General features: G+C 43.5%; 1 protein-coding gene and 1 non-coding gene across 2 annotated transcripts in view; one reads left to right on the top strand and one right to left on the bottom strand.

The window, feature by feature from the left end:
• SEPTIN11 (septin 11) overlaps positions 1 to 21656 on the top strand; it is a 445529-nt gene that overhangs the window by 252499 nt on the left and 171374 nt on the right. The window lies entirely within an intron of this gene.
• On the bottom strand, positions 1002 to 1108 carry LOC136153101 (U6 spliceosomal RNA). Its single transcript, XR_010660341.1, has one exon. It is a non-coding gene; the product is annotated as a U6 spliceosomal RNA (small nuclear RNA).

Here is a 21656-nt window from a genome sequence, read left to right as displayed (position 1 = left end):
CCAATGTTCATAGCATCTCTATTTACAATACCCAAGACATGGAAGCAACCTAAATGTCCATCTACAGTTAAATGGATAAAGAAGATATATATGTGTGTGTGTATGAATAATACTCAGCTATAAAAAATGAAATAATACCATTTGCAGCAACATGGATGAACCTGGAGATTTCATGCTGCTGCTACTGCTGCTGCTGCTAAGTCGCTTCAGTCGTGTCCGACTCTGTGCGACCCCATAGACGGCAGCCCACCAGGCTCCCCCATCCCTGGGATTCTCCAGGCAAGAACACTGGAGTGGGTTGCTATTTCCTTCTCCAACGCATGAAAGTGAAAAGTGAAAGTGAAGTCACTCAGTCATGTCCGACTCCTAGTGACCCCATGGACTGCAGCCCACCAGGCTCCTCCATCCATGGGATTTTCCAGGCAACAGAACTGGAGTGGGGTGCCTTTGCCTTTTCCAAGATTTCATACTAGGTGAAGTAAATCAGACGAGAAAGATACATACCATATGATATCACTCATATGAATATAAAAAAATGGCACAAATACATTTATTTACAAAGCAGAAATAGACTCAGACATAGAAAACAAAGTTATGATTACTAAAGGGGGTGGGGGGAGGGATAAATTAGGAATTTGGGATTAATATGTACACACTACTATGTATAAAATGGGGCTTCCCTAGTGGCTAGAGAAGAATAAAATCAACAAGGACCTCCTGTATAGCACAGGAAACTATAGTCAATATCTTGTAATAATCTATAATGGAAAAGAATCTAAAAAAGAATATATGTATATCTATAAAAGAATATATACATATATATTCAACTGAATCACTCTGCTGTACGTACACCTGACACTAACACAACATTGTAAATCAAATATCTTTCAAGGAAAATTTTTTTAGTTAAAAAAAAGTTCAAGCTTTAGTAAGTCCAGGATGGGGCGCAAGATTCTGCATTTTTTAAATTTTTTTTTTGCCACAAGGTGTGTTTTATTTTAAAAAATATGGAATGCTTCATGAATTTGCGTGTCATCCTTGCGCAGGGGCCATGCTAATCTTCTCTATATCGTTCCAATTTTTGTATATGTGCTGCCGAAGCGAGCACAAGATTCTGCATTTTAACAGGAACCTTAGATAATTTTGATGGAGGTGGTCCAAAGAGCTCACTATAAGAAATACTATTCAGAGGATGCCCAATATACTTTGGAGGCAAACATACCTGAGTTTCAGTTTTACTCTGCCTTGTACTAGTTGGCAAATTTGCGGCAGGCTACATAATATGTCTGGAGAAGGAAATGGCAACCCATTCCGGTATTCTTGCCTGGGAAATCCCATGGACAGAGGAGCCTGGCAATTGCAGAGAGTCAGACACGACTTAGAGAGTGAAGGGCAACGAGAAACAGTAACATAGGGTCTACATATATACTCCCTAACGTCCCCAGTGAGGTCTTTGGTCTTCACACACATATTAATAATATACATGATTACAGGAATCTGCCTGCAACGCAGGAGACCTGGTTTTGATTCCTGGATCAGGAAGAACCCCTGGAGAAGGAAACGGCAACCCACTCCAGTATTCTTGTTTGGAGAATCCCATGGACAGAGGAGTCTGGCAGACTACAGTCCATGGGGTTGCAAGAGTTGGACATGACTTAGCAACTAAACCATCACCACCACATAATATGTCTAAATGCCAACTTTCTCACCTATAAAATGGGAATAATAAAGATGCTTGCTTCCTAAAGTAGCTGTGAGTATTAAATGAGATACTTAGCACAGTGTCTGGAATATTAGAAAATATATTAGCTCAAAATATGTTAGTTGCTATTGTTATTTTGCTTAAAAAGTTAACCCTGGCAGCTCTGTAGTAGGCAAAAGGAATTTGGAGAAGTGACGGAAGACAAATATTCCTAAAATGTCAGGCATACTGTTAGGTGTGAAGCACCAATGACACATAAAACTTGAACATAACCCTCAAATACAATCAAAGTGTGCTAATAAGATTTATTAGGGCCACTCGGTATAGTTGTACAGGTTGTGCACTGCACCATGATGCCACACCTAAAGGGGTACTATGTCCATTTTAGATATCACACATTTACATATTTACTACAATGATTTTTTTTTAAAGCAGATAACAGTGAAGTGTCTTGTTCCAATAAAATGAATATACTATAACAATTTTCCAACAGATGGAAATAAAGTGTCTTGAGAAACTGAATGGTAGCTTGTTACAGTAACAGCTCCAGTGAATCATGTTTACTGGTATCTTCAGTCTTGTGTGGTTCTCTGAGCTTGGCTTTAGCCACTGGGATATCAACAAATGTGACATGAGCAAAGCTTGCAGAACTCCCAGTTATCAGAGCCAGCATCTCTGGTTTTCTAGGACTTTTTCTATTTAAAATATATATAGCTTGTGGCATGTGGGATCTTCATTCTTCATTGTAGCACACAGGATCTTTAGTTGCCATATTCAAACTCTTGGTTGTGACACATGGGACCTAGTTCCCTGAGTAGGGCTAGAACCTGAGCCCCATGCATTGGGAGCATGGAGTCTCAGTCACCCGATCATGAGGGAAGTCCCTAGGACTTTTCCTCATCATCAAAATATGGTTGCAGATCCATAACAGCTATAGGAATCACATCTTCATTCAAAGCAGGAAGGAGCGGTATAGACAATGCCAACTAGAGCTTCTTTTATTAGAAAAGAAAAAAAAAAAAAACTTTTCCAACAACGTTTGGGCAGACTTTCCTTTGTAGCTCATTGACCAGGTCTGTGTCATGTGGCCATCCTGAGCTGCAAGGGAGTCTGGAGAGTGAAATACTTAGCTTTTCCAGGCTCTGTAGTAGCATATGGCAAGCAGACAGGAGTCTGGGAGAGGTGGTTGGGTTGGCTAAACAGCAAAGCCTGCTATAGAACTTAATCATAGATCCCATTTCCCTATTAATATCACAGAGACATGCAACGTGGAGACATGAAGACATTAATTAACTTCCAAGTATACATGAAAATTGCTAAAGTTGGTTATTCATTTTTGAGGCCAGGATCAATTCACTTCTATCAAACATTCATAGCAGTGCCTCTCCAAAGAGGTAAGAAAGCTTCTTGTAAATCAAAGTTACCCCTGTTAGGAAAATAAAAGCCTGAGTTATGTACAACCAACTCCTGAGCCAGTGAATGTCAAAGTTTATGGACTCAGACTCATTAGTAAGAATTTTACTTTATATCATAATCCGGAATACATGTATCCACATAGATTTCATAAGACAAATCCTTATTATATATTTTCTATTATATTTCTTGTTGTTCAGTTGCTCAGTTGTGTCTGACTCTTTGTGACCCCATGGACTGCAGCACACCAGGCCTCCTTGTCCCTCACCGTCTCCCAGAATTTGCTCAAACTCATGTCCATTGAGTCAGTGATGTCATCCAACCATCTCATCCTTTGTCATCCCCTTCTCCTCTTGCCTTCAATCTTTCCCAGCATCAGGGTCTTTTCTAAGGAGTCAGCTTTTCGAATCAGGTGGCCAAAATATTGGAGCTTCAGCTTCAGCATGAATTCTTCCAATGAATATTCAGGATTGATTTCCTGAATAGGAAAGAGGATGGACTAGTTTGATCCCTTGTGCAGTCCAAGGTACTCTCAAGAGTCTTCTCTACACCACAGTTCAAAAGAATCAATTCATCAGCATTCAGCCTTCTTTATGGTCCAACTTTCACATCCATACCTGACTACTGGAAAAATCATAGCTTTTGGATCTTTGGATGGATGGATCTTTAGATGCATCTTTGTTGGCAAAGTAATGTCTCTGCTTTTTAATATGCTTTCTAGGTTGGTCATGGGGCTTCCCTGATAGTTCAGTTGGTAAAGGATCTACCTATAATGCAGGAGACCTCGATTTGATCCCTGGAGAAGGGAAAGGCTGCCCACTCCAGTATTCTGTCCTAGAGAATTCCATGGACCGTATAGTCCATGGGGTTGCAAGAGTCTGACATGACTGAGTGACTTTCACTTTCACTTTCAGGTTGGTCATAGCTTTTCTTCCAAGGAGCAAGCATCTTTTAATAGTAGTTTAAAAAGTACTATCAGAAACAGAGGCCAGGGACATTTTTCTAGGTAAAGGGAATAGAGATACAAAAGCCCTGAGTTTGGAGCTCTCAGAACCTAGGAAGGCCAGCAGGGCTGGAGCCCGTTGGGTGGGAAATGAGGTGTCAAAGATCAGCAGGGACCTGTCATGAAGCCTGCAGGCCAAGGCAGGAGCTTTGGGATTTACTTTTATTCTGATGGAAGATCCAGTGGTTTCAAGCAGGGAAGTGACATGACATAATCTATTTTCAAAAATAGTTTCTCCTGACCTCATGTACAGACCAAGGATGATTCCAGGATGACCTAATTTTCTCTAAATTTAAAACAAGCTTGGAATGACTTTAAGATCCTCCAGAGGATCTTTCTCACCCCAGATTCATTCCAGCAAACTCCTTCCATGGTTCTTTCCCTTATGCACCAGCTTCTACCCTCTGCTGGGCTCCTCTGGAGACCAGAGTCTTGCAGAAAAGACTGAAGGTTTAGACTTCACCTTCTATCGAGATCAGTACCTTTATTGTCCTCCCATCCCTAAATACCCACATGTTTGCTCACCACACTGCCTTGGTGACTGGAGTCCTGCCCATCCAGGGATTTGTTTAATTTTCTGATTTGCAGTGTTGACACTTGGAAGGTCGTCTCTCCCTTTTGGCAAGGAGCTCCTTGCAGCCTGGAAGCACGTCTCCTCTCCCGGCGGGGGTCTCCACATCTGCCGGGACAGCGGGAGCACCTTCTGTTGGGAGCCGCCACCACTGGGCTAAGTCCTGTGTCACACAGGCTGCAGAGGAGGCTGGGAGGGGGTTGTGTAACAGGAGACAGGAGACAGGCAGATTTCCCAGGGTCTGGGCCTCCTTCTTGGCCAGTCCCCAGGAGATGAGTTCCAGCTGCTTTTCTTTCCTTAATCTTCCTCCTCTCCCCATCCCCCTTTCCGGCTGGGTTCCCAAGCCCTCCCACCTCTGGCCAGCCCCCAAGTCATACAAGATTTGGGGTAGAAAGCCTGCAAGTCAAAAGGGAGGCATCCAGGGAGTGGGCAGCTGAAAGGCAGAGGAGGATCCACTTCTCTTCTCGAGACCTGGTCCACTGCTCTGGCGTCTCTTGTCCGGATAAAGACCACAGGATGCCGCAAACATAGCAAATGTGCTTTCCATTTGTCCATTAACCCCCTCACCTCCCTCTGGCCCCAAGTCGGTGAAGAACATCCAAGCAGGTTTCTTTTATGTACTTGTGGTTTCCAAAATAGGAGTTTCCAAGGCCTGGAAGTAAAGTTACTTTTAGGAAAGAGATAGAGGGAGGCAGAGGAAGAAGAAGGAAAGAAGAGTTTGCTTTGAAAAGTGGAGAGCTGAGTGAGTCGGTAAATGGTAACAATTAAGAGCAGAAGTCCAGGTTCACATCCAACCTGGTTGACAATCCTGTCTTTGCCACGTGTTCATTGTGTGAAACAGGGTTGGCTATTTTCACCTTGCTGAGCCTCTGTTTCCTTATCTGCAAAATGGACATGTTAGTACCTACTTTCAAGACTGAGAACTAAATGGGGATTCTATTATTTAATATTTATGTATTTGGCTATGCCGGGCCTTAGTTGCAATATGTGTAATCTTTAGTTGTGGCAGGCTGGATCTGCAGCATGTGGGATCTAGTTCTCTGATCAGGGATTGAACCTGGGCCCCCTGCATTGGGAATGAGGAGTCTTAGCCACTGGACCACCAGGAAAGTCCCTAAACAGGGATTCTTAATGCAATTATTATCTACCCTGGTAGGAACTTGATGAGTGGCAGGTTTACTATAGCTAATATTAAAAAGAGCATTGGAATAGGAGCTGCCAGTTACTTTTGCTGGAAAGACCAGGAGAATAACTGTTGAGGAGTTTCAGAAACATGAGCTGTAAATTTAATATTGTATATATTTTAAAATCATGTTTGGTATCTTCCCATGGACTCTGTATCTCATCAGTCATGATCTTTACAGGTGTTCTGATAAGCAGATATGTTTATCCCCATTTCACAGATGAAGAAACTGAGGCCCAGGAGGTGATGATGCAATAACGAATGTAAAAGTACCTTGGGTTTCCCAGGTGGCACCAGTGGTAAAGAATCTGCCTGCCAATGCAGGAGACGCAAGAGGCGCGGTTTTGATCTCGGGGTCAGGAGGATTCCTGGGTCAGGAGTAGGAAATGGCAACCCAGTCCAGTATTCTTGCCTGGAAAATTCCACGGACAGAAGAGCCTGGCAGGCTACAATCCATGGAGTCACAGAGTTGGACAGGACTGAGCCATTGAACACACACAAAAGTACCTGGTATATTGCAACATAGGACACAAAAGCAAGATTGTTTCTTGTCACACAGACTGACTAGCAGTGAGACAGTATCCAAAACCCAAATGTTCTATCTTCAGCAATATCTATACTGGGTCTCAAAAGAGGAAGGACAGCTGGCCTAACGTGTGAAGAGAAACTGAGCCAAGTTTAGGCAGATGGAGGAAGGTCTCAGGTATGAGCTTGATGATTTATATGGTTGAATCTTCAAGCCTGCAAGGACCTTGAGAAAGCAGGGCCAGGCTGGGAAGATCAAGGCCAATCACTGTTCCCAGAAGTAATGTCAGGAGTTTGCAGCCACAGTGATAATAGATGTAAAATGGGAGGTACGCATAATCTAAAAACAAAGCAAATTAAATAATAGAAATACCTCCCCAATGAAAATCCTTTTGAAGGCTAGTCAAGCTTAGAACAAAGAAACCATTCACAATGAGATAAAATTAGGGGGTTGCGTTTTATAATGTGGAAAAACTAAAGGGTCTTATTTTTGCTTTTAAGCCCTGAAAATCACGGCTTGGCTTTCAATCAGCAAGCCCACAGAACTAGTGCTGGATCCCAATCAGTGATTTTGTTAATGAGAACCAAGAGAAGCAAACTGAGTGTGGGTTACTTGCTGAAAATAAACATAAATCAGAAATCAGACTTGTACTGGAAGATGCCAAAAGTATTCAAGCTGCACATCTGGTCCTATATTCTCTTTGGAAGACTTCTGAACATTACTTTTTTTCCTCTCTCTCTCTTTTCTTTTTTTTTAATCTCAATCTGTTCTTCTAATGGATCCTTCTGAGTCTTCTTTGTATAAAATTAAAACTGCTATTTCCTTTAGGATAACTGGCTCCTTGGATATCTTGCAAGCCTCTTAAACTAGGCATGTCCAAAAACAGAAAACAGACGTCTTTGTTTCCCCTAAGACATTCGACCCACTGTAACCACCTCTCAGCAGCAGCCTTCTCATCCACCGTGTCACCCAAACCAGAAACCTGGTGTCTGCCTCGAGTGCTCTTTCTCCGAATGCTGCTCTTCCGGTCGGCGACCACTAAGCTCTTGCAAATCTCTTCCCTCCATCTCTCAACCCCACATCTGATGCAGGCTCCCATCTTCTCCCACCTGCATTGCTAAGTGACAGCCGTAAAGGTTTCAAGCCTCAGCCCCTATGCCTAGACTCTTTGCCTAGGTCCCAGTACAGACCTCAGCAACCCACACACTGGCTGCAGGGTCCCTACAGCACTGAGCAGTAACCAGCTACCCTACCAGGCTAACCCCCCTAGCAGTCCCCAGAGGCCACCGCTGAGGGCCGAGGAAAAGGAAAGCTTCCAGACTAGCCAGGGAAAAGGAGCTGAAGAGACAAAGATATCAGTGGACTCAGTAGATGAGCAGATGGAGTTGCTAGAGTCATGTGGCCTACTTGCAACGTTGTCGCTGTTTAGCTGCTCAGTCATTGTTCCAGCTCTTTGGGACCCTATGGACTGTAGCCTGCCATGGAATTCTCCAGGCAAGAATACTAGAGTGGGTAGCCATTTCCTTCTCCGGGGGATCTTCCCAACCCACGGGTCGAACCACGTCTCCTGCGTAGTCAAGTAGGTTCATTACCGCTGTGCCTTCTTAGCTATTACAGCTATTTTTTAAGGGTACTATTTCTAGTAGGTGGCTCAGATGGTAAAGTGTCTGCTTACAATGCAGGAGACCCGGGTTCAATCCCTGGGTCAGGAAGACCTCCTGGAGAAGAAAATGGCAACCCACTCCAGTATTCTTCCCTGGAAAATCCCATGGATGGAGGAGCCTCGTGGGCTACAATCCATGGCATCGCAAAGAGTCGGACACAACTGAGTGACTTCACGTTAAGGGTGCAGTTCAGCGGCCTTAATGCAGTCACATACCTGTGCACCAGCACCACCGTCCATCCCCAGAACATTTCAATCTTCCCAAACTGAAACCACATGCCTGTTAAGCATTAGTTCCCCATTCTCTCTCCCCCAGCCCCTAGCAACCAATTCTACTCTGTCTCTATGAATCTGAATACTCTTATGTACCTCACAGAAGTGGAATCTTGTGTGTCCTCTTCTTCTGACCTCATTTCACCAAGAATAATGCCTTCCAGATTCATCCATGTATCAGAATGTCCTCCCTTTTTAAGGTTGAATAGTATTTCATTGTATTTATATACCACATTTTATTTGTTTTTATTTATTTGGCTGCTTTGGGTCTTAGTTGTAGCATGTGGCATCTTTCCTTGCAGTGCAAGGGCTCTAGTTGCAGAGCTCGGGCTTAGTTGTTCCTTGGCTTGTGGGACTTAGCTCCCCAACCAGGGATGGAACCTGTGCGCCCTGCATTGCAAGGTGGATTCTTAACCACCAGATGACCAGCAAAGTCCCTGTGTATACCACATTTTGTGTATCCATTCATCCATCAGTGGACACTTGGGTTGTTTATACACTTTGGCTATTGTGAGTAATGCTGCTATGAATGTGGGTGTACAGATTACCTGTTCAAGTCTGTGCTTTCAATTCTTTTGGGGTATATACTCAGAAATACAATTGCTGACTCACGAGGTTTAATTGTCTTTTAACTTATCTCCCCACAAAGACTGTCAACTCTTAAGAGACAAAGACTGGTTCTTGATACAAATATTTGTTGAATAACTGATCATTAACCCAAGTGAAAAGGATTTTGTAAGAGACCAAAGTTACAAAGGATGGGAAGGGCAGGAGGGGTTGGGACCTTCAAAAGGTTCAGATCCTGGTGAAATTTACAAACCTTTGACCAAGATCTTAAACAGATTAGAAGATGGGTGGGAGCTGCCTGGGAGGCCTTATCACTTGTGGCTAAGCTCCATAAGCAGGTCTTGGAGCCAGACCACCAGCCCCTTGCTCTACACCCAGAGGGAGAAAAGAGCATAGACACAGTTTCCAAAAGTGTTTCTTGGCCTGGTGTATCTTTCATCATCTTCTTTTAGACATAGGTTGGAAGCCACAGGACTAACAACGTTATTAGTCTGTATACTAGCAGAAAAATAAATAAATAAATAAATAAAAATTAAAAAACATTGTTTCCCAGGCACCTTTTAGGAAAGAAGCTAACTATATAAACTGAATCATTCTAGCTCCGTTGAGTAAACAGTGATATGAATAAAATATTATTCCTAAAACTCAAAAGAAATGTTAATAAATGAGTGCAATTCTTTTAGCTTTCCTCTATACCTGATTTTCCCCTGGGAAAATAAATGTAATTTTTTTTTTTTTTTTTGCGAGCCTATTGTTAAAGGCCACCCTGTAACTATTTGTTTGCTAATGTATTCATTATTTATTCAGAAAATGTAATTACTCATGCTTTCATTCAACAACTCTTGTCAGTATTTCAGTAGTCATTCATTCTTTCAACAGCCCTTGTTAATATTTCAATAGTTATTCTTTCATTCAGCAACTCTTGTTAGTATTAAGAAAAAGTTAAAAAAAGAAAACCAAAAACACTTACTCCTTTGCGCATCATGCTAGACACTTGAGGAATAAAAATGCAGCAAGCTCAGCCCCTGACAGTCCAGAGGAAGGTTTGTTGAGAAGGGGAAAATAATAAACAAGAAGGAACCAGAGCTTATCATGCACAGGCGGCTGAGACTTTCTGGCCAAGAACAGCTCAAATACGGGGCAGAGTTTACATATGTAAATGTAAAGTCTCCATTAAAATACACTAAGTAGCTGCAAATGGGGAGGAAAAAAGGAGGGCCAGTGGGCTGGGCTAGAGGAACAGGCCTCCTCAAACTCACCTTCAAAATGCCCATCTCATTTGTGAAAATTCTCCGCATTTTAACATCTCTGTCTTCCAGGGTCTCCCCTCCAGGACGCCTGCTTCTACCTCCTCCTCCACAATACTAAACCACTTAGTATTTTGATCCTATAGCATAAAGTTAGGTGTGCAGGGGAAGGGTTGATTAAATAACTTCGAAAATCCCCAAAAGTTTAATGATCTAAAATTCACAAGAGGGAATTCCCTGGCAGTCCAGTGGCTGGGACCCTGTGCTTTTGATGCGGGGGCCCAGGTTCAATCCCTGATCAAGAAACTAAGTTCTGGCAGCATAGCCGAAAGTAAATAAATAAATAAAATTCACAAGAATAATTATCATTTATCTGAGCACTTACTAACATGCCAGGTATTTTACATTCATTGTCTCATTTGACTCTTACAATGACTGTAAGAGATACATACTTTTTTAACGTCCATTATATAAAGAAATGGAGCTGTGGGGACTTTCCTGGTGGTCCAGTGGCTAAGACTCTGAGCTCCCAGTGCAAAGGGCTTGAGTTCAATCCCTGGTCAGAGAACTAGATCCTACATGCCACAGGTAAGACCCAGCACAGCCAAATAAATCAATACCTTAAAAAAAAAAAAAAAATGGACCCATGGAGAGTTCAATATCATGGCCGAGTTTACAAAGAAATGGCAAAACCCAGGACAGTCAGACTATAAAGCCCATATTCTAGGTGCTTAAGAGTTAAGTAAGATCTCCGGTGGCCTTGGCCTCCAAAGGCTTGGAACGGGGCTTGCGTTCCCAGCCAGAGATTGAGGCCAAGTCACAGCGGTGAGAGCACCAGATGCTAGCCCCTAGATGCTAGATGCTAGCATTGACCAGTGGTCAGTGGTCCTTTGGTTTTGCAGAAGAGAATTCCCACAAAGACGGAAAGAAGTGAAGCTAGTGAAATATTTATTAGAAGGGAAAAGAGTACAGTCCGTGTGGACAGACACACGGGCAGACTCAGGGAGAGAAAGAGCCACTGAGTCGCGCCCTCATGGCTGTTTGAATCACTTTTATGGGGTATTTCTTCTGGGTTTCCTTTGGCCAATCACTGTGATTTGCCTGGTTCACAGTCCACAGTTGATAGATCTCAAGATCCTCCTGTGTGTGCTCACACATCTCTTAGCCAAGATGGATTTTACTGAAAAGGCATCTGGGTAGAAAATCCCTTGACAATACTCCCCTTTGGCCTGCAAGGAGCCTTTTCTGGTTATGTGTGGTCAGAGAAGTCTCCAGGCTTCAGGGAGAATAGGTGGTCTGGGCATGGCCCAGTCTCCTCCCTTAATTGTCCTGTTTTGTCTTGACAGTTCATGAATCTGTAATTGCTTTACCCTGTCGGGGGTGGCATCTGCCTCCTGTCTCAAGTACAGATGGGACTCCGTCTCCCTGTCTTCCACCTCTGTCTCATAGCATTGGCAGCCCCTATGCCACATTTATCTGTCCTCCTTGTTATATAGCCATTTATATAAATATCTTTTCAAATTATGAGTTCCTTAGGAGTGGGAACATGACCATCTTTGTAACACTCTCTTCTCAGAACACGGGAACTGGCACACAGGTGCTCAGATGATATCAGTCACCAGAAACTTTACAACGGTAAGAACACTTCATTCTCACCAAGTATGCATGAAGATCTTGTACCTTTCTCCTGCCCTGTTGTATTGTTATTGGAGACTATGTCTCTGAACATAGCATTAGCTCTTTTTCATATTTACTGAGCATTTCTTGAAAGCCAAATACTCTGCTACATCCTTTAGAGGATACTGTCCTTCTGGAACCTATAGGTTATAAGACAAGACAGACACATAAGCAACTGTTAGTTAATCACTCAGTTGTGTCTGACTATGCGATCCCATGGACTATAGTCCACCAGTCTCCTCTGTCCATGGAATTCTCCAGGTAAGAATACTGGAGTGGGTTGCCATTCCCTTCTTCGGGGGATCTTCCTGACCCAGGGATTGAAACTGGGTCTCCTGCTTTACAGGCAGATTTTTTACCCTCTGAGCCCCCAGGGAAGCTCATAAACAAGTGAGATCACTGTAAAGCAGATTGTGATAGGCAGTAAGCCAGAGATATAAAACATTTCATTGAATTTGATGCCCTTGATTAGAAGGTGCATACTTATTTTAGATATTACTAAGAGAGAAAGATTGCTGCTAATTACCCTACACACAGCCTTGATGTGAAGACGAACCCTTATTTCAGAGATGTTAGAATGTCTTTGAAATATGCCTCTTGGGTGAAGTAGTGCTGATACAAGTGACAATGTGGATGAATCTTGAAAACACTATTCTAATTAAAAGAAGTCAGTTCCAAAACACCACATGCAGTATGATTCTATTTATATTAAATGTCCTGATAGGCAACTCTATAGAGACAGAAAGTAGACCATGGTTGCTTAGGGCTGGAGAAGATTTGGGAAGGGTTTAGGGAGTGGATTGGTGAGTGACAGTTAAAGTGTGAAATGGAGGTGGGTGATGAAAATACTCAAGAATTGATGGTGGAGTTGGTGGCACAATTCTGTGACTATGCTAAAAACAATTGAACTGTATGCTTTAAGTGGATGGTATGTGAATTATATCTCAATAGCTGTATCAAGAAAGCTATAGCTCAAAATAACACAATAGAAGGGCAGAGGTTTTGGGGAGAGAATAAGTCAGATGGGAAGGGACCAAGGAAAACTTTTAGGCATGGGCATTAATTAACTTAGAATATAGTCAAGGAACTTTCCTGGTGGTCCAGTGGCTAAGAGTCCAAACTCCAAATGCAGGGGACCAGGGTTCGATCCCTGGGCAGGGAACTAAATCCCCCATGCTCCAACTAAAACCTGGTGCAACTACATAAATAGATATTTTTTTAAAAAGAAAAGAAAATAATAGAAATTGTGCCATGCAGAAATAGAAGATGGAGTGGGGGAAGGTGATCCAGGCAGAGGTAAGAGCTTAAGCAAAGTCCAGGAAGCCAGGGTCCTGGATAAAAGTTCAAGTATTAGCTGAAGGAAGGGAGGGTGGACTGGAGGAAAGGCTTGCAGGCAGACTGGCCCTCATGTGGGAAGGCATCAAACGTTGGGCTACAGGCTGTGGTTTTTTGTTCAGTTTGTAAGGAGACGTCTTAAAATTTTCCCAAGTGCCAGTCTTTAAGATTTTGGCAACCCCGTATCTAAGGAAGATGTACTATTAAGGCTTTTCTTCCAGCCACAGGGCATGGTTTCTGACCTGACAGGCAGTAAAATCCCCTTTGGAATTTGGAGCCATATGACAAAAAGGTTAGAAAGGCAAAGGGCATTGCCACCGGAAGCGTGGTGTTTAAACAGATGCTGGGAAGAAGGGAGGTCTGTGGCAGGGAGCCATGAAATTCCAAAGGTCACTGCAGCAGAGCCAGGAAACTGAAAGTAAGAAGCCATCCGTGTACTAGGCGTCGCACAAGAGGAATTAGAATCGCACTTCTCTTCCAAAGAGAGTGAAAACTGAGAACTGAATGAAATGAGGAGGAGGAAGTGTGCAGAGTTACCGGAAAGAAAACAGTGAGCATCTCAAGTCCAGGAGACAGTGCATTGAGGCAGGGGCTCCTGGGCTCAAATATTGTTGTCGGGGAGCCAAGCCTGAATTTGCCTTCCCTGAGCTAAGTGGCAAGAACCTGGGGCCAGGGAGGACACCGGGGTATAGAGGAAGCCCAGGCCAGAGTTTGAAAGGCACTCTCGTCGGGTGATTCCCCTGCAGGTAGGAAGCAGTCCTGGGTGCCCCCTTCCTGCCCCTCTTCCTGGGAAGGGGACTCCAGGCAGCTCTCCTAATTTAGCCCAACTCTGAAGAGGAAGGAAAAGGAGTGAGGAGAGGAGTGTGCAGAGGTGGGAGGACTGCAGAAGGTGGAGCAGCAGGGAAACCACGTGGGAAAGCATTATTTTGCACTAATAGGCAGAGAAAAAAATGGAGAGGCTCACGGGGGTTTGTCTGCCCTTTAGCTCCATCTCTTCCGCTTCCGGGAGAGCTTTGGAAGGGAGCTAGTCACTCAATTTAAATAATATAAACAGCACAGTCCAAAATTTTTTTTTTTTTTTCTGGCCACACTGGGCAGCTTGTGGGATCTTAGTTTGCTGACCAGTGATCCAACCCAGCCAGTGAACATGCCAAATGCTAACCACTGGATTGCCAGGGAATTCCCCACCGTCCGCTCTTATTCTAACCCCAAATGCTGACACAGTTCCCGAGATGGACAGAAGGGGAGCAGGAACTCAGAAAAGCTGCTATAGAGGGCCACGGGTGTGCCCAGACCTCCTTCTTCAGGGGAAACAGCCTTTGATTTAGGACAATCATGCTCAAGCTAACCAGTGCAGAGTGGGGTGGCAGGCAAAAATAATAGCTAAGGGCAAAGTGTGCTAAATAGAAGTGTGTTTTTTACCTGGAATGTAAACCTACCTACTACTAGGAGGCCGTGGAATTGCAGCTTGTGCCTGTTGGGACTCTCTGCCTGCAGAGGTTAAGTGCTGACAGAGGTCGCGCAGTCCGGGTTTTTTCAAGCAAAATCTGAAATCCTTTCCTCTTGGTCTGTACCCACACCCCCAGGAAGAACCACTTGGCCAGTCCTGTAGATCAGATAAGGCTCTTGTTTTCTTCCTTAAGGTCGAGAGAGGCCTGTACCCTGCCCTCTTCCTGGATCCAACTCAGCTGCCCTCTTCAGCCCAGAGGTTGTGACACCCGAGCTCTGGTTCCAGCCAAAGCCATAAATGTGGGGCAGGGCAGGGCAGAGAAATCAGTCTGGGAGGGCTGTAGACTTTTTGTTTGCTTGTTTTGGCTTTACCTGGCCTTGGTTGCAGCACAAAGGCTTTCTCTAGTTGTGGTGCTTGGGCTTAGTTGCACTAAGGCATGTGGGATCTTAGTTCCCCAACCAGGCATAGAACCCAAGTCCCCTGCGTCAGAGGTGGATTCTTAATGACTGCATCATCAGGGAAGTCCCAGGGCTACGGGCTTTAAACTGTAACTGGAAGTGGATATTTCTGTCAAAACCGTGTTAATCACTCAGTCGGGTCCAACTCTTTGCGACCCTATGGACTGTGGCCCGCCAGGCTCCTCTGTCCATGGAATTCTCTAGGAAAGAAAACTGGAGTGGGTTGCCATTTCCTTCTCCAGGGGATCTTCCCGATTCAGGCATCAAAATGGTAGGTACGGCTGAACGTGGGCTTGGAGGATGTCCTGAAATTCACATGAGCTCAGCCCCAGATATAAAACATCCCAACCTGCTCCCTCAGAGACTTCAAGTACTTCCGGCAGATCTACACCTGTTGTGGATGAGGCAATCACAGCCTCTAGTTCAAATTGCAATATTCAACAAGTAACTTTGGGATGATAACTTCCCCGTGAAATAGTGCCCAGGGGGAAAATGCATTTATCCCATCAAAATTAAAGCTGCACAATGATTTGAGATCTCACTGCAAGCAAATACATTGCCTTTCTGGTTTTATACATCAGGCTCCCTAAGCATGATTAATTTGAGCTTTCCTCTTGTGCTTCGAGGACAAAAATTTCTGGCTCAGGAAACTGATGGTCAGTTCTCAAAGGATGTTGAGATCATCCTGTGAGTCCTCTTTGCCCCAGGTGTTCTAGCGTCTGTAATTTATTCTAAAGCATTTAAGTGTTTACAGGGCTTCCCAAGTGGCCCTAGTGGTTAAAACCAAAAAAACCCAAAAACCCACCTGCCAATGCAGGAGATGTGGATTTGATCCCTGGGTCAGGAAGATCACCTGGAGGAGGGCATGCCAACCCACTCCAGTGTTCTTGCCTGGGGAATTCCCAAGGACAGAGGGGCCTCTTGAGCTACAGTCCATAAGTCTGCAGAGTCGGACACGATGAAAGTGACTTAGCACCCATGCAAGCATTTACAACGTGATATTACATGTGTGTTTCTTAAGCCAAAATCCTTGGACTAACCAAGAAAGTGCAGTGAAGCGGCAGGCAGCTGGCATTTCATCAAAGTGCCCTTCTCTAGAGCCAGTCTCTGCGTTATCGTACTTCAATCAACAACCAATTTTCCAAAAGTTATACTCAGTGTCAGAAATGGATTTTTATTAGGAAGGTAGTGACTTTCTTTTTTTTTTTTTTTTTTGGCCATACCATGTGGCATGCAGGATCTTAGTTCCCCAATCAGGGATGGAACGTGTGTACCCTGCAGTGGAAGCATGGAGTCTTAACCATTGGGCCATCAGGAAAGTCCCAGTAATGATATTTTAATGCACATAACTGATGTTAGAAATGGTTTTTCAGTAGTGAAATTAAAGGAATTCTAAGTAGATAGAGTGGCTAGAAAATAATAAAAGTAATCCCTATCCTTCCACGAATAAAGTATAGAAATCTGGCGAGGCCTGCGCCCAGATCTTTACTGAGGGTATCTGAGGCTAACCATTTCCATGATGAGCCACTGATTTGTGAGAATTTCTGATTGTCTGATGCCCATTAGAAGCCATGGATGCCTTCCTGGAACAAACCTTTCACGTGCAACTAGTGGAAACACCAAGGGCTGAGATCTTGGACTTAAACTCCGAGAACGTTTAGATGAACTGTTGTGTGTGTTGACTAGCAAATATTTATCTAATTATGTCAGTGTATGTGGCAGGACTTGGTCTGAAACTTGCTTTCATTATAACCTTGTAGTGAAATACGGGTAAGTAGCCAATCTTTAAAAAAAATTTTTTATTTATTTGGTTGTACCTGGTCTTAGTTGCGGCAGGCAGGATCTTTAGTTATAGCAGGAGAACTCTTAGTTGCAGCATATGGGATCTAGCTCCCTAATCAAGGATGGAACCTGGGCCCCAGGAATTAGGAGTGTGGCATCCTAACCACTGGATCGCCAGGGAAGTCCCAGAAGTAGCCAGCTTTTACCCTCCTCAAAACTTCTTTGGGGGCTACCACTCTCTCTCAACAAGAACAAGTTTGCTGACCAAAGTGTCTCATTTCAGATCTCGCCACCATGCTCCAATTCCCACTCCATACCCTGACAGAAACACCCCAGGCCTTTCATATTGCAAGTTAATGGCTGAGGCCTAGAAAGTCCCTTAGCAAACACTGGTTAACACATTTGATGGGTAAATAAATGACTAGATGATTTAAGTGAATGAATGGATAGAATTGGAAAGCTGTAGAATGGTCATTTCGGTTACTGAGGCCCTACTCTCCAGTTTCCTTCCTAAAACTTTCCCCTCCTAATCGACTTCCCACCATTATAAACTAGTGAATATGACCCTTTGTGTTAGATCATCTTAAATCTCCTAGGATATAAATTCTTTCAAGGCAGAATTACATATTTCTATGTTATGTAGAAGACCCGACATGCATTTTAATATTCTATTGGAGAATATTTCTGAATATTTCTGTAATATTATATACAGTTGTCCCTGATATGAATAATTGCTTCCAGGGCTTCCTTAGATACCAAAATCTACAGATGCTTAAGTTTCTGATATAAAATAGTGTAGTATTTGCATGTAACACATATCCTCCTGTGTACTTTAGATCATCCCTAGATTATTTATAATACCTAATACAATGTGAATGTTATATAAATAGTTGTAAATACAATGTAAATATTATGTGAATAGTTTCCAACTCACAGAAATTTAAGTTTCAGTTTTTGGAACTTTCTGGAACTTTTTTTCAAGTTGTTCTCCCACCCCAACTCCCCAAACCATGTGGCATGCAGGATCTTAGCTCCCTGACCAGAAATCAAACTTGTGTCTCCTGCAGTAGAAGCACAGAGTTTTAACCACTGGACCTCCAGCGAGGTCCCTTTTCCAAGTATTTTTGATCTGCTATGAGTTTTGAAGAAGACTGACTATATCAGTATATTTCTATAGTATTCTGTAAAAATGGGGAAACAGTGGTAACAGTGTCAAACTTTATTTTGGGGGGCTCCAAAATCATTGCAGATGGTGACTGAAGCCATGAAATTAAAAGATGCTTACTCCTTGGAAGGAAAGTTATGACCAACCTAGACAGCATATTAAAAAGCAGAGACATTATTTTGTCAACAAAGGTCCGTCTAGTCAAGGGTATGGTTTTCCCAGTGGTCATGTATGAATGTGAGAGTTGGACTGTGAAGAAAGCTGAGTGCCGAAGAATTGATGCTTTTGAACTATGGTGTTGGAGAAGACTCTTGAGAGTCCCTTGGACAACAAGGAGATCCAACCAGTCCATCCTAAAGGAAATCAGTCCTGGGTGTTCATTGGAAGAACTGATGTTATAGCTGAAACTCCGATACTTTGGCCACCTCATGCGAAGAGCTGACTCATTGGGAAAGACCCTGATGCTGGGAAAGATTGAGGGCAGAAGGAAAAGGGGACGACAGAGGATGAGATGGTTGGATGGCATCACCGACTCAATGGACATGGGTTTGGGGGGACTCCGGGAGTTGGTGATGAACAGGGAGGCCTGGCGTGCAGTGGTTCATGGGGTCACAAAGAGTCAGACACGACTGAGCGACTGAAGTTTTAAGTTTAGTCGCTCAGTTGTGTCCGACTCTTTGTGACCCCATGGACTCTAGCCTACCAAGCTCCTCCATTCACGGGATTTTCCAGGCAAGAATACTGGAGCGGGTTGCCATTTCCTTCTCCAGAGGATCTTCCTGACCCAGGGATCGAACCCGGATCTCCCACATTGTAGGCAGACGCTTTACTGTCTGAGCCACCAGGAAAATCCTAAACTGAACTGTAAAAATGAAGGTGCCAAACAGGATGTGTTTCATGAGGATTAACTGTTGATGATGTAAACCTAATAATGATAATAATAAAAATAGCTGATAATACTAAGTATCTACTCAACACCAGGCTATCTAAATGCTTTGTTAAGTGCCAGGTCATTATTTCACACAATATCCCCATAAATTAGCATTATTATTTCCGTTTGACCATTAAAAATTCCTTAAAGTTATATTACTTGCCCAAGGTCACATGGCTCGTAAATTCCAGGGCCTGTGTAACCCCACGCCAGTGCCCTGGTCATTATGACTGTGGAATCTCTGGCCATGGGATGTTCACGAGGTCAGCAGGTTCAGACTCTAGACTGACTGCTATACTCTGCCTTAAGGAGTTAGTCCCTGCCCCAGTTCTCTGAGGATTTAAAGTGCCTGCCTATTTCTCTCCCTTCCCTGGAAAAGTTCAGCAGGCTTCTCATGAAGAGCGACATTCACAGACCCGCAAGGACAACTGTCTGCGTGATCCCTTTGTTTTTTTAAAAGTCGCTCGGTCATGTCCGACTCTGCGACCCCATAGACTGTATAGTCCATGGAATTCTCCAGGTCAGAATACTGGAGTGGGTAGCCTTTCCCTTCTCCAGGGGATCTTCCCAACCCAGGGATTGAACCCAGGTCACCCACATTGCAGGCGGATTCTTTACCAGCTGAGCCATCAACAATTTGGGGATCCCTCAGGACCCCAAGGATCAAAGAGAAGTCCTGTTATCTTCTCGGAGAAGACCCAGCCTTACTGCAAAGACTAAGGTCTTTTATTTTTTCCCTCCTGGATTGCCGGGAACTGATTTGGAAAGCCAACAATGCCATGCTTTCTGAAGGGCGTTACATAGGAAACAGATGTTGAAATTCAGCTTGGGTTCATGCTCCTTTGCAGCGGATAATTCCTTGGCTCACCTCTCTGCCTGAGGCACTGCCACCAGCTGATGGCTGGTGGAGACTGAGTCCCCACAGAGCAAAGGAGGGGGGCCACAGCCTGCTGAGCAGGGCAGCGAGGAGACCACCTCAGGCAGCAGGCAGAGGCTCTCAGGAGCAGCCGGCCTCGGCCATCGGCGTGTCGTTGGCTGCCAGTCCTGCTGGCGGACAGCCCCGGGCCTCTCGCCAGGGCTTCCAGCATGATGGATGGGGGCAGGCTGGCAGGCCCACTGCACAGCCGTGACCTGAGATTGTGCACGGCCTGGCTCAGACTCTGGGGCTCATCGGAAGCAGGAAATTGGATGGGCAAAACGTTTCCAGTATTTCAGAACTGGGATGAGAAGCTCTCTTCCTAATTGATTGGAAACTGTAGAAGATAAGCTGTATTTCCTTCCATCTGCCAGCTGACCCAGGAAGCCCTCCAGTTTCCAACAGCCACTTTTAGCTGCACTTTGACTGCTGAACACACATCTCTTTCCCCACACAGCATAAGGTCAACGCTTTCGCTTTTAAGAATTATGTGGGGAAGGGAGTGATGTCAGGGGCTAGGGGGATCATGGCAAAGGGGACTATGTTATATCAGGATTTGTTTCTTTGCTTTTCTTTTTCTTTTTGAAGTTGATTGATTTCCTATGTTGAGCTTAGACTGCCAATAGACTTTTGAACTCCATATATGAATTTTCTAGCTGTATTCATTAACAGTCCATTTTATTGACCAAAAAAAGCTCTAGCACTACCCCCAAATCTCCAATTCTCACTCAAACCATCAGAACCAGTTATAAGTCTCAGTCCAGAAAAGCCATTTAAGATTTAAGAAACGATCACAGCTAATACTTACATAGTGCTATGCACAGAACTTTACAAAATAACTCATTTAACCTTTACAAAAAACTTATTATCCTGATTTTACAGAGGAAGAAACCGAGGCAAAGAAAAATTAAGGGATTTGCCCAAATTCACGCAGCTGATAAGTGGAAGAGTAGAGTTGCGAATCCTTGTAATCAGACTCTAAAATATCCCATTTCTTGTTATGTTTCAGTTTTTTGCATTTTATTTTATTTTTAGTCTCACTGGGGTATAGTTGTTTTACAACGTTGTTAGTTTCTGATTTACAACGAACGGAATCAGCTATCTATACCTATATCCCCTCTTTATTGGATTTCCTTTCCATTTAGGTCACCACAGAGCATTGAGGAAAGTTCCCTGTGCTACACAGTAGGTTCTCATTATCTGTTTTATACATAGAAATGTGTATATATCAATCCCAATCTTCAAATTCATCCCACTCCACTTCTCCCCCTTGGTGTCCATGTTTGTTCTCTACGCCTGTGTCTCTATGCTTTGTGAATAGTTTCATCTGTACCATATTTCTAGATTCCATATATAGGCATTAATATATATGATATTTGTTTTTCTCTTTCTGACTTACTTCACTCTGTATAGCAGTCTCTATATTTATATTTTAAAGAACTTCTCAATTTCATCTTAATTGTCAAATGTGCTGGCCTAAGTGCTCTAAGTCTGAAGTGAAATCCCCTCCTCCATTTTTGATACTGGTAACTTGTGTTCTCTCCTTAGTCCAGCTAGAGGTTTATCAACTGTATTGATCCTTAAAAGAAACCAACATTTGTCTCACTTGATTTTTCTATTTTTGCCCAATTTTCATTTCCTTGATCTCTGCTCTTTTTATTTCCTATCTTCTAACTTAACTTTGAGTTTAATTTGATCTTCTTTGTTGCTTTCTTAAGTGGAATTCTTAGATATTGATTTTAGAATTTTTCTTTGGCTCTAATATAAGCATTTAACAGTATGAGTTTTCTTCTA

Source organism: Muntiacus reevesi, chromosome 22 (genome assembly GCF_963930625.1).
Source record: "Muntiacus reevesi chromosome 22, mMunRee1.1, whole genome shotgun sequence".
In the NCBI taxonomy this organism is placed as follows: Eukaryota; Metazoa; Chordata; class Mammalia; order Artiodactyla; family Cervidae; genus Muntiacus; species Muntiacus reevesi.
Note: the sequence above shows the minus strand (reverse complement) of the source record. Positions and strands in the feature narration are given on the sequence as shown.